Here is a 14,338-nt window from a genome sequence, read left to right on the forward strand (position 1 = left end):
CTACTGGCAATAGATTTGTGAAGGTTTAGATGTGCAAAATTATATCGTGAGAATTTTATCATATTTTGAAATTCAAAATATCTGGTCATGATAAGCCACAATATATATTTAAATATACTCGATGATAGTACGAGTGTTTTTGTAAACAGTGTAGTCTGGGGTCCCTAAGCACACACAACAAATATATTTAACACCATCAATTGTGTGATTTGGATTGCTTAGAACGAAACTATTAAACTATTAACTTGAAGAAATTCAAATGAGGTGTTATAAGCTTTCTTCACATTCAATGGTTGTAGGTAACGTCATTAGATCTATTTTTTCATATTCAATATCATGTTATTAAGTTTAAACACGATAAATTTTTACATCCTAATATTTCATTATATGTTTTTCCTTCACTTTTTATAACGTTTGATGTTACAAATGATAATGAATCAAGATTCTGATCACCAAGTAAGTTTATGACTAAAATTAAGGGGAAAAATTATCACGATTATTGAAAACATAATTATACATATAGAACGTAAAATTGGATTTTAATACAGTGATTTGATTTGTTTTAAATATTAATTATTAATTTTTCAAAAATTGTTTTTCATCTAACGTGGAGTTTCTTGGGTTTCGGTTTTTTCACTTGAAGTCAATAAATCCACAGAATATTGATTATTTGGCATTGATCCTCTTATATATGACTCTAGAATAAAACATATGTTACATACATTAAAATCAATTTAAACAATAAAAGGAAAAATAAAGTAATACATTAAATTTTCATTTTCCTATAGTTTTGCTTATTTAGATTTTAATTTATATATATAATATCGCTTTTATTCTTGTCACATAAGCTATATAGGATCGCCAAATAAATAATATTCATAAGATTTAGTAGTTTTGATGGAATAAAAAGACAAAAAAAAATCAAATTTATTAATGATAACCAAATTTCGATAAGTTACGACACTAAAGCAAAATATAAACCAACTTGAGAGACTAAAATTGCAATTTTCCCATATAGAAAATTAACTTCACATCTTTTCTTTGTTACATTTAATTTGGGCGTATAAATGTATTCCTACAATATTACAAGAAAGAGTGAATTAATTTCACTTTTAATATTTTCATTTTTTACATTCGAGCCATTTATTACACTTTTTCACATGCATACATATTTGAAATTTCACTTAAAATTTCCATAGACTTTTGTCAAATTACAAAAAAAAAAAAAAAGATAAAGATAAAGAAAAAGATTCTCGAGATATATAATTTCCTTTTCTTTGATCTTCTTTTTCAACACTATAAATTAAAGAAATCGAGTCCTTGAACCAAACATGCATGATCTTGAATAAACAATATTTATATATATACAAACATTAAAATGAAAGCCCTGTTAATGTTGTGTGCGCTTGTATTTAACCTTCATGTCCACACTTCATTTGCATTTAAAATTTGCCTGACAAAATTGTATCATGTCCAAGTGGCTAATAATCTTCCTCCGGGATCTGTGTTAAAGTTGCACTGTGCGTCTAAGGACGATGAATTAGGATATCGTACACTTCAAGTGGATGGAGAATTTACTTGGAAGTTTTGCGACGCATTTTTCTCAAATACTGTTTTCTTTTGTCATCTATGGTGGGGATCCAAGGACAGTGCATTCGAGGTATTTAACTCAAAAATCAGTGGAGAATGTGGCGACGACTTTTGTCTTTGGCAAGCACAAAGTGATGCAATTTATTTCCATGGTTTGAAAAAATATGATTGGAATGGGACATTAACCAAAACAATGTAATATATATGAGTAACAAGTAATAATATATATTTGATCATCCCATTTATTACAGATTGCTTAACTTGGAGTCTTGGATGACCACGCCAATTATTACATACCACACAAAAAAGAAAATCTTGAATCATAAGTTTCCTAACCGAAGATCGTACAAAAGATCGATGCAGGCCATATATTCCTCAATCGAATAGAAAAAGAATCCCCAAAAAATGTATGAATCGCAGCACCAATAAATAAAATAAAAAGAACCGCCTGTATTAGTATTAAAGAATGGGTGAAGATTCGCGAGCCAGAGCACCTTGAAATCTTTGTTACCTTGTAAGAGTTTGTAAATGCACTAATATATATAGGGAATATATTTTCATTATGCTTCAAACATTATAGGATCAAAAACATATTATTAGTCGACTGTTTTAACTCGACAGTTTATTCAATACACACTAAAGGATATTAAATGTGTGTTTCACGTCATTAAAAAAAAAACTTCTCATATAGTAAAACGATTACCAGTGTCATATTCTAAGATATATGCATATTATCTTTGTTACAATAAACGATTGAATATTTTATTCATTTCATTATTATTAAAAATTATATTACTAAATATTTTGGTTTCCTTTATATAATATCCGAACTATTTTAAAATAATTATATATATATATAACATTTTACATATAGAACAACGGGCGTAGCTTTCTTTGGCTCAACGTGGGTTTTTTGCTCACACTAGTAGTAGTGAAGCCTGAAATTTGATATCATACAAGCCAAAAAATTTCTTAACAAAATACAAAATAATATATGCTAATAACTTCATTAACAATTAGATTTTCAGGGATAAATCTGTTAGGATTGGTGGAGAAGGTTTAGAGGGGGTGAACAAACACCTCCTAAATTTTTTTTCTTTTCGTACTTGAGATGACTTCTTCTGAAATTTTCACTACTCGTTTTCTTTAAAGTACAATAAAAATTTATTTTTTTTAAACCCTCATGATTCGGCCGATATAAGTGTTAGAGTAGATGCTCTGTAAGTCAACTGTTGGCTAGGAAATTTATTGATTCAATTGTAATAAACAATCTTTATTTTAATATAATTCATTATTTCATAGTTTGTTATTTCTTTATCTGTATGCCCATGTGAACAATATAGATAAAGATCTTGATTATACTTTAATATAAATGAATCGTAATTCGATGTTGAAACTCATTTGTAAACATTGTATGAATTTAAATTTGTTCCTAGTCGATTCAGCCGCCTAAAACGTAGATAAAGGTCGCTTGAGCTCGAGACTAGTATTTGTGATGTTGTGTACCGGCGTTTCTTGATAAGGGCATAGAGATGGCCAAACATGCAGATGGGTAGTCATATGATAATTATACCGAACTACCCTCACTCGGACTTTCCAAGTGGTTATCATTCATCGAAAGGATAAGTCTGTGGTTATGATTGTACACCGTTAGTCCTTACGACCTAGGACAACAATAAGGCTCTATATGCTAGGGCTATGCTTTGACTCGTTTAACGACTCTAGGAGGGACATCAGGTGGCGAGATTGGGTACAATTGTGACACATGTAGAAGCTAGTGCATTATAGTCGGGAATTCACCGCTTACCTACGGGTGTGGATATCATATGTGATTTGATGAAATAATAGTGCATGAGATCTCTGGCCAAAGTATAAGATGTACGTTAGAGAATGAGTTTTCCAATTGTACATGCGATACCACTATTTATTCTAAAAAATGTGTCACATAGTTATCGAATTATTATGCAACCCTCGATAAACCAATGGTTTCAAATTCGATCAGGATATATGAGATGAAGGGACCGTACTGTACGTTAATCATAATCGACTGATTCTTGCAGGCACTATCAGTGATACCTAGGGAATCATGGGGCGATGCTACTAGATGCTCTTACCATGATTCGATGAGTTTAATCAGAAATATAATCAATTGTTGATACATACAATGGGGGCAAATTAGGATAAGCCCGAATAAAAGATTATGTCATGAATCACAAAGGGTTGTGAACCCACGACTAGATATATCTGTGAACCATTGAGGGTCACACAAGTACTGTATTATTTTTTCCCTCGTTGAGATAATAAATTCAAGGAGTTGAATTTATAGAAAACACTGAGATAATAAATTCAAATAGTTGAATATATGTATAAAATTATGATATAGTAAATTCAAGTAGTTGAATTTATGATAATTAAATTTTGAGCAGAATAAATTCAAGGAGTTAAATTTTTGATATTTAATTTTTGGAGGTGATAAATTCAATTAGTTTTATTTATAATTTAAATATCAAATTCTGATGTTGAATTTAAAAAAGATTTTAATTAAATGTAATATGCATATGTATAACGAGCTTGTAGGAGTACAAGACCAACATACATATATAATGATTCTTAATTGGACTTTAAAAGAATAATTAATTAATTAAACTAGTTAGACTAGAATACTTAATTGATTAAGCCCATTAAGTATTTAATTTAATTAATGGACCATAAGATTATATATATATGTATTAGGCTTAAGGTTAAAGACAATTAACACATGCAATTTTCGAAACCCTAGCCTCCAAGCGAAGGTTTTTGAAAATCCTCCTTCATTCTCTCAATTTTCGGCCTTCACCAATTTGGTTTTGTGCCGCCTCTCATTTTTATCTCAAACGAAAAATCCTTCTATACTTTCTAGTGCAAGTTAGAAGAGGAACAAGTAATCAGGTCCGAAGATTGAAGAAAGGAGCCTCGACGAACGTACGTAGGATTTACAACAAGAGCTACGTTCGCTTATACCGGCGTAGCTGGAGCCAAGTGAAAATTGTTCACTAAGGTAAAAGTTTTAAACCTCATATGTATGTTTAATTTATTAAAACCATACGAGTGCTGAAAATATCTTCAATGTCAAGATCTAAATTTTTTTTAAAATCTTCCGCTACGTTTGGGCACGAGAAAACCGATATCCAACAATAAGTATACATATACTTAAAATATTTTGTACCATTTTTAAAATAAAACGATCAACTATATTTGAAAATTCAAAAGCAAGAATTCAAAACATAAAATCGTCAAACGTTTTCAAATCCTAACTTAGCAATAAAGCTAAAACTAACATTTTCTCTTTCATCATTTCATAACATATCATATTTTCTTTCATCATAAACATTTTCTTTTTATTGAATTCGGATCGTTAATTGTGTCTTTCGTTTCATCATAAGGTCGACGAATCCATCTACATGTAACCACAGTACTGGGCGGCGGGGACATCAGCGACACTCTCACCCGTCAACTGAGCTTTGGCCTACAGCATCATATGGAAATACGATCATCGGGCTCTCTCTGGGCCTTCTCCCATAAATGGGCTCCCTCTGGGGCCTTCTCCCTCACGATATCTCCATTCATATCATCATAATATTCACAATTACTTCACCTCCTCCAACGTTCCATATTTTCATCACTTATAAAAATCATGCATTTAAATATCATTTTTCTTTTAAACCAAGCATGTAACACCTCTTTTAGCTTTAACATTTTATCATAAAATTCCTTAAATATCCAAAATAAGCATTTTATCATATATTACAGCATTCGGGGAAATGCATGTCGTTTACTATTTTCAAGTGTAAAATGACCGTTTTGCCCCTAAACGTAAAATTTCTCTATTTTATCTTTTTTTTACTTCTAATGACAAGGGCATATCCCAAATAATTATTTAAGCTTAAATCTAATTTTTCATTATTTTATTCGGCTTAAATATATGTTTTTCAATTAATTATTTAATTAATAATTCGTGAGGCGTTCAAATCCTGAATAAGTTTAAAACTCGTTACTTTTCTTCCCAAATCTTAAAAATAGACTTTTTATTACCAAAAATAACCTTGTGAGCCATGAACCACACCCGTGGACCCATGGTTCGAAATTATTCATTTATATTCTCGTTTTTGACCCTTTAACAAGACCACCGAGCCAACTCCTTATTTAGTCGAGCCACGCTCGAGCCACCTCGAGCCAAACCCGAGCCGACCCACCTAGGCACCCTCTTGACCTACCCTGACCCATAGAACCTGACCCTAACCCATGCTCAAGCCTCCTGGAACAAGACCCGAAACTGCACTCTACTACAACTCATGCTAATAGACTCCTAGCCAACCTAGGACACTTCCAGCCGAACCACCACCGAGCCCATCTGACCCTAACCTACCCTGGACCATGCTCAGACCTAACCAAGCCTAGCCCAGACCCCTGAACTCAAAAAACGAGCCACCTGAAACTAAGATAGCAACCTGCGCGTAACTCCCTTGCGCCTATGCATCTCCTACTTCGACTAGGGATCTATGCTTGAGCCACCCACAAGGCCGAACCCCCTTTACCCTCTTTGAACCACCCTTAGCCAACACCTAGACCATTTAGCCCATGCACCTACTGAGCGCAGCCCCCTGTGCAGCAGCCGATCGAGGATTTTCTATGGGAGAGTCCTAACTTTTGTGGAATCCTCCCCAGCCCTGATACACGAGTCCTAGCCATGCTAGGACTCTACCTAGTACCTGACCTCGACCCTTAAGATCCCTCCTCAAAATCTGATCGAGCCCTAACCCCTCTGCACAACTAGCCGTGACCTTGAACCTTGCAAAACCCATGGTTCCACTCTTTTTGTTTCCCTCGGTTTTCCAGCTTGTTTCCCCTTTACTTTTATCATGTTTTAACCATATTTCATTCATATAACATCTTACGTTCGTAGCGTACTCGTTGGATTCATAACGTTTTTAAAACGAGCGTAATAACATCATATTTTTGAAAATATAAGTTCTACCGTAAAAGTGATCTAACTCCTATATTTTTCATGCATAAAAAATTAAATCATGCATATTATGATTTTTATGATGTTTAGTCAACACGTTAATGGGCTTTGGTTCTAGGTTGCAAGCTTAAGGGTAATTGGACCTACTATAAATAATTTAATTGGGCTCAATAACACTTATTTAATTAAAACATAAAAGTTTATAAAATTAGTTCTCCAAAAATAATATTTTTAATCTTTTAAAAACTCATTGTTTGCCCAAAACTGGCTTCCTGAGAAAAATCGAGTTCGACTCGTAAAATAATTTGAACTCTAATATTTTTAGAAAAATTAAATCATTTTTAATCATATTAGGAAGTCTTGCACATATTTAATTAAAAATAATTATTCTTGTCTTAGTTGTCTCCGGTCTTTTTTCCCCGACCTATTATTGAATATTCTTGCAAGATCCTTCAATTTCATGAAATCATGCATATTATCATTTAATCATGCAATCATATTTTTAATCATAAATTAAATATCATGCAAGCATTTAAAATCAATAAAACAATTAAGCAATTAAAATAATTTTGCATACATGTAGTTTACATAAGTTGGTTTTTCGGACGTTACAGTTGTTAACCGCAGAATTCTTATTATCATCCAGCAAAGTTTAGTAGACAATTGTTATATGATGCGGGAAAAGTCGACCGAAACTATGTGAAACAAGAAATTTAGTAACGCAGTGAATAAACATGATGGGTTATTTCTGGAATTTCGAAGGTGGAACCTATCTAGATCTCTCATTCTTCTGTTTTCAGAAAGTATCACTAAAATACATTGGTATTACACACTTTGTAACTATCCACATCAGTAGGACTTAAACATAGCCTACTGAAACTCTTGGTATCAATTACAACGAGATTGTTTCCAGCTTATGATTAGAAAGTGTTAGGATTTGAAATGTTTTAAAGGGGGTGAATAAACACTTTACTTGTTTAAAAAAACACTTCAAATTAATGCGACCGGTTTTGATAGAGTTAACTATAGAAGACCGGATTTTCTCAATTCATAAGAAATGATTGGACCACACACAGTGCAGAAAATGATCCGATTATTCTTTTGAATATGATATAATCAAATATAGCAAATAAACAAGATAAGTAAATGCAGTAAAGAAATGACACAAGAATTCTATGGTTGTTCGGTGACTTAAGCTCATACGTCATCCATTATTCCACTGAAGAAGGATTTCATTAGAAGACTTTGGTATTACAACTCTTTATAACAACCTGATTCAACCATAAGACTTATCTACTGTCTAAGTCGAAAATCCCTAGTTAACACTAACGGCTGAGACACATAGTATAACAACCAATACAACACAAATGGAGTAAAGAAGTGAATCCTCATATTCAATATGTTGAATAACTCTTTAAACTTTTCAGACAGAAATGGTTGAGTAGTTTGACATAGGCCATTGATGATCCTTTGTGATCTGATAAATGATATTTTATGTGAAGGTTGTTGAGCAGTAGTTGATATCTGAGTTATGAGTTATTAGAAATTTTTTCAGATAACATTTCAAGTATGTAAAGTCTCGTAGTTGTTAAAGTTCTAAGTCCTTAAACTAGTCTTGACATTCTCTATTTATAGTATTTCTTACATCTTCATGTTGTTCGTTCGAATGTAGCTCAATATATGGGAATTAATGAAATAGTACTGTTGTTGACATCCTTATATGATTTATAGTAGACTTTAATTAATGAGCAATTTTGCATTTACCAAATGTGAGAGGAAACGACCACTGACAACAAAAATTAACTAGTCTGCGCATAGATTTTTTTAGGAAAACTATCTTATCTTCTGATATCGTGTATGTCGTGCATGATTATCTGCCAACTTTTCCGATAGATTAGATAAAATATATGGCTTGTATATGAAGGTGACTTTACTCAACCGTTTATAAATGTACTTCAATAAGGTGAACGGTTGAGTAGCTCTTAAACCACAAACTTGTATGCTTGAGCAGTTGGGTAGATCAAACACGCTGCAGATGATAAAATAGTTAGATAGTTTTGCATCTTGAGACCGATTGAATTACTTCTTCTAAATCTTCAGTGGGCAGTCAAGTACCTGCAATTATTGCAAATGAGTCTTGATCTAATTCACTAAGTTATTGTTTGTTATCACGAAAACTAAAAGATCTAACAATTTTCTTCCTTTTGATGATGAAAAAACCTAGTCACAGGAACCTAAGCTACAAGAAAAATGAATTTAATTGAGATAATTAATTTCATTAAAACAATGTAGAGTTAAAGCAGTACATCCTAATACATCTACGTGCATAAAAATATAAACACCTATACTACTTCTTAAACCTAGAACTTCTACATCTCCTGCTCCACCACCTCTCTTATGTTGTTTTCTCAATCTCTTTTCCTATTCACCTGCTCTTTTCCTTGCTTCATCTCGTCTCTGCTTGGCATTTTCTTACCTCTGTTGTTCTTCTTGCTATTCTTCTTCCCCCATTTTGGCATCACATTTTTGAAAATGATCCAGCATTTCTTGTAGGTGGCTACCCTTAAAATCGCCAATAGGAGCCCCAAATCTTTATTCATTTTGGGCTAACTGTCAAGACAAGATAGCTATGATATCGTTGGAGTTTTTCTTTTAACTTTTTCATGAAATTTTTTATATCTGATTTGAGTTCAAAAAAATTTCTCATAACATCTTGGTGAGATTGGGGTTATCGACATCGAGCAACTAGCATAAAATTTGACCATGAGACGTCAGACCTATTCGAGATTGAAATTGACCTCTACATAGTGTACATCGGCCACAATCTGATCAGTTGTGTGTCAAGGGTCAGCCTCACAATCACTAGGTTCCGACAAGTTGTCTTCATTATCTGTGTCCATCTCAAAATTCTCCATATTATCGGCTCCAGATTTGCCTTCACTATTAGGAAGAATGGTGGATGCATTTTTTGGTATGTCAGACTCAACAATGGAAGAGAAAGAACAGAAGATTCAGCTTGATGAATTATCTTCTGAGAAGATAGGGACTTTGGAGCTTCCTTCAGTTATAGTCTCAAGAGATGTACTCTTGGGACCGATCTCTTGATGAATGTCCATGCGAGTGGACCGGTCATCGAAGAGGTCAAAGTCCATCATAGACTTCATCATTTCATTCATTGAAGATAGAGGGACCTCAGGTAGTGGTGCATCCCTTTTAAAAATTATGGAAGGACCTGTTTCAGGGTTCGTAAAAGTAGAGAAAGAGAAAGATACCTTTGGTTGGGTTTCCCCAACACTTGAAGCAAGATCAATGTTTGAATGATCTATAGAGGTTGATGAGGGTTCTTCAACAGCTGCTTGTTCGCCATCATAAACAATGGAAGGGCCATCGTCAATATATGACTTGTTGATGTCTGGGACAATCTTTTTTTCCCTTTTTTCTTTCATTTCTTTCCGACCTCTTCTTTTTCTATGCCCATAGCATTTAGCATGGCAAGATCTTCATTAGCGTATATTTTGATTCCCTTGGGGAGGGGTTGAAGAGGCATTTCAAACTCCCTCTGCTTATTTTGAATCTTGGAGCCAATGGACAAAACATCCAACTCTAGCTATTAGAATACGACAGCATCATCAGGAGATGTGCGACTAGTGGTATCAAAATTTGCTGTCACTAGATGAGTATCAGCCGTGGAAGGCTTTCCCTTAGTTGGAAGTCATTAAACGTCTGTCGGCTAAGATCTACTTCAATTTCATCAGTCTCATCCTAATCTAACATCTGGCCTTCCAGAGAGGCCAACTTCTCTAGGAGATTCTCCTCTAAGATGGTCTTGAAAATTACTGAGGTGTGATGTTCAAACCATCTATTGAACATATTCATTTTCTTTGCCACCACCTTCAATAGTTGAAAGAGTGTCAGAGCAAAATTTGACTCAAGAGAAGTAGGAGTCTTGGATGAAACAGTCAGTTGTTGAGTCACTTTATACATTAACTTGATCTTCTTCTAATGGGGTTGCTTATCGTCCTTCGATCGCTTGGAGTCATCAGCATTCAACCATTTGGATGCAACAGTTGGCGTCTTGGGCCTAATGATGTTCTCCTAGTTGTCCTCTTCATCGGTCTCAAAGTAAACCAACTTTTTTTTACTGGTGCCCTAGTCGGTGACTTCTTATTTTTCTGAGCCTTTTGCACAACACCTGCCTTTATCAGCAATCGTTTAGTAGCGGTGGTAGAGGTGTTCTTCTTCATAAATTCAGTGACAGTAATATCTTTCTGCCACTTCTTTGGATGTAGTGGCTCAATAATGCCAAATGTCACCTTCAACAACTCTAGAAGATAACAAATTTGTGGTGTGAATCCTTCAGACAGACCATTTCCCTTGGTCATTTTGCAAAGAGTCCCAAATAGAATATCAGATCTCGTGTCAACGATCTTCGATGCGATCACCCCCATGTACTGAAACTTCTTCTGATTGATCTTGTTGTATGCCCCTACTTTGTCTAATAGAGATTTGGCCACAATGTTGGCAAGGAATCGTAATTCTACCTTGAGGTCACGTTTCTCTATCGGAATAAGGCTATCGGCAAGAGAGAATCCAGTGCTCCAAATATTATCCTGCCAGTACAATTTAAGATTTGAAATTTGAAATTGAGAACATATGAGATGGCGCCAAAATGTTTTAAAATAAACGCGTGTGATTAATGACTTTAATCACATGATAAATGCATAAAAGCAATTGTTGGTAATTAAGATAAATATGAACCAGTTTTTCCCATAAATACATATTTAAATATAATAATGAAGAATTAAGTGTCAACGGTCGGATCAAATCACACTTTCCAAAAGTCATTTAATTAACTGTTTTGATTGAAAGCTTATGTACCGGCAGGAAAATTATTTATCAAGTTTGACACATTCATACTTCATTATAATTCAATGAAATGTCAAGGAGTGTTCTTCCTAAACATATGTACTAATACAGATCTATCAGACTAAGAATTTTCTAAAATAAGAAAACCTAACGTCCGATAGTGGTATGGTAAGAATATCTGACGTCTGTTGATCGGATGAAATGTATTCCAGTCGAATCTACTTTTTCATTACATGATTCCTTATGAATTCTGTCTAATATCAATGTGTTTTGTTCTAAAATGCCTCACAAGATTGCATGTTATGGAAATAGCACTTGTGTTGTCACAGAAGATGGGAGACTTATTCGATCGGATCCCACAGTCTTTGAGTTTTTGTTGAATCCATAGGATATGTGCACAACAACTTCTAATTGCAAGATATTCTACTTCTATAGTTGAAGTTTCTATGAATGTCTGATTCTTTTGAACCAGAAGATAATCTATCATCCAAGGAATTGATAGGATCTGTTGGTGCTCTTCTTGTCAATCTTGAAACCCGCATAATCTGTATCAGAATATCCAATAAAGTTAAAACTTTAGTCTTTGGGATACTAAGACCTACATTGATAGTTCTTTTAAGATATTTAAGGATATGCTTAGTTACAGTGTAATTTGATTGCTTTGGAGAATCTTGGAATCTAGCACAAAGATAGACTGCAAACATAATATCCAATCGAATAGAACTTAGATATAATACTGATCCTATGAGATCTTGATACATTTTTACCTTGACCAGAATTCCTCCTTCATCTTTATCAAACTTGATTGATGCGCTCATGGGGTGAATGTAATAGAACATTTGTTTATTGCAAACTTCTTGATGAGCTCTTTGGTATAATTGTATTGATTGATAAAAATGGCTTTGTCTAGTTGTTTGATCTGAAATCCAAGGAAAAATGTATGATCGCCCATCTTGCTCATCTAAAATTTTTCTTTTATAAGTTTAGAGGATTTCTCACAAAGTTTGGGGTTAGTATAACCAAATATTATATCACCGATATATATTTGGACTAGCAAAATATTATCTCCCTTGTTAAATTTGAACGAGGTCTTATCTACCGTTGTTCCTACCACAAAATTGTGATCAATTAAAAGTTAAAGGAGGCTATCATACCAAGCTTTAGGTGTCTGCTTTAGTTCACACAAAGCTTTATCTAGTTTAAAAACATAATTAGAACAACCAAGATTGATAAAACCTTGAGGTTGTTCAACATAAACTTTCTCTTTCAGGTGACCGTTTGGAATGACGACTTTACATTTATTTGCTAGACTTTGAAGTCCTTGAAAGAGCATATGCACAGAAAATTCGAATGACCTCAAGTCTTGCAACCGGTGAAAAATGACTAGTAAAAGTCTGATAGGATCGGGTAAAGGTGAAAGAGTGTTTAGAAGAGGGGTTGAATAAAAACTAACAATTTTCACAACCTTTTCTAGATTTATGAGTCAATTTAGTGATTAACTGATACAAGATTATCAATCAGTTAACTATAAAAATACGGAAATAAACTGACTGATAGATAGAATAAAACTGAAATAAGAAGACACAAGATTTTATGGTTGTTCGGAGATTTCAAAAACTCCTGCGTCACCCCTTCTATTACAAAGATAGGATATTCACTAAAAAACTTTGATCAATACAAAGAGTTATACAGACCGACTTCAGTTTTGGATTTAACAATGTCAAACTGAAACTCTTAGTTACAAACTTGTTAACAGTACTCAATTGGACTGAAATAACTTAGCACAACTGATCTCTTCAAGATCAGGTATTACAATAATGACAGTTTGTGCTTGTAAACTCGAAGTATAGCCTTGAATGCTATGAATGTATACAATAAGTGTGAGCAAAGATTTCAGCAGAATAATAGCTCAGTTGAAAGAATAGTATATCGATCGGGTTGATTCAGATTTGAGTTTTTCTCAGCTGCTCTTCTCTGCTATTTACAAGCTTTGCGTCCAACGGTAATGTTGAATGTGATTTGAAACTTTCTATCCGTTGTTTGCCATGTCAACATTCTTTTGACAATCGTACACTGCAGCTTTTACAATCCCACTACTTGTTGCAGTCAGCTTTTATATAGTTGTCGGTTGAACGTCCTTTTCCTTAACTGATGACGTGTACAGCTAAAAGATCAACTGATGGGATGTAGCTGATAAGCTCACAAATGTTTGTAGTAACTAATCAGTTCCAACTGATCAGCTAGTTGTCTGCGTAGTTCAGTTTTCTAGTCCAATTGCCTTTGAAAATCTGCGTACTAACTTTCAGTTAAGGGCAACCGATAGTTTTATTTTAGATCAGATTCTATCAGTCTTCTTGTTCAGTTTTCAATATATTAAACGCTCAGTTTATAAAACTTCCGAAATTCAGTTTCCAACAATTTCCCTCTTTTTGGTGTTTGACAAAACTTAGAAAGTATGAACTAATCAACTGAACTCATTGTAAATAAAATAATCTTTTATTGACAACATCTTTGAATGTACAGATTCGTACAAAGAATGAAAGAATAAGAGAATCTTCTAACTGACTAAAATAATCTTCAAAATCTGCCATATATCTTCTAGCAGGGTCTCTTTGTAGGTTTTTCCTGCTGATCTTTCTTCTTTTTCCCCCTTCTTGTCAAACACATCAACCTTTTTGGATAACAAACTAACATACGAGGAGGGGTTTGATACTGCATTCATCAGAATTTCTTGCAGCAAATCCATTCTTTTTGAGACAGTGTTTTCCAAAAAATCAAGGCGTCTTGTGAACAAGGCTTGAGTTTGGAAGTGTGCTTCAACTGACGCTCTGTCTTTTCTGAGTTCTTCCATTTGGAAAAATAGAGAAGTTACATTCTTTG

Source organism: Primulina tabacum, chromosome 4, assembly GCF_025594145.1.
Source record: "Primulina tabacum isolate GXHZ01 chromosome 4, ASM2559414v2, whole genome shotgun sequence".
In the NCBI taxonomy this organism is placed as follows: Eukaryota; Viridiplantae; Streptophyta; class Magnoliopsida; order Lamiales; family Gesneriaceae; genus Primulina; species Primulina tabacum.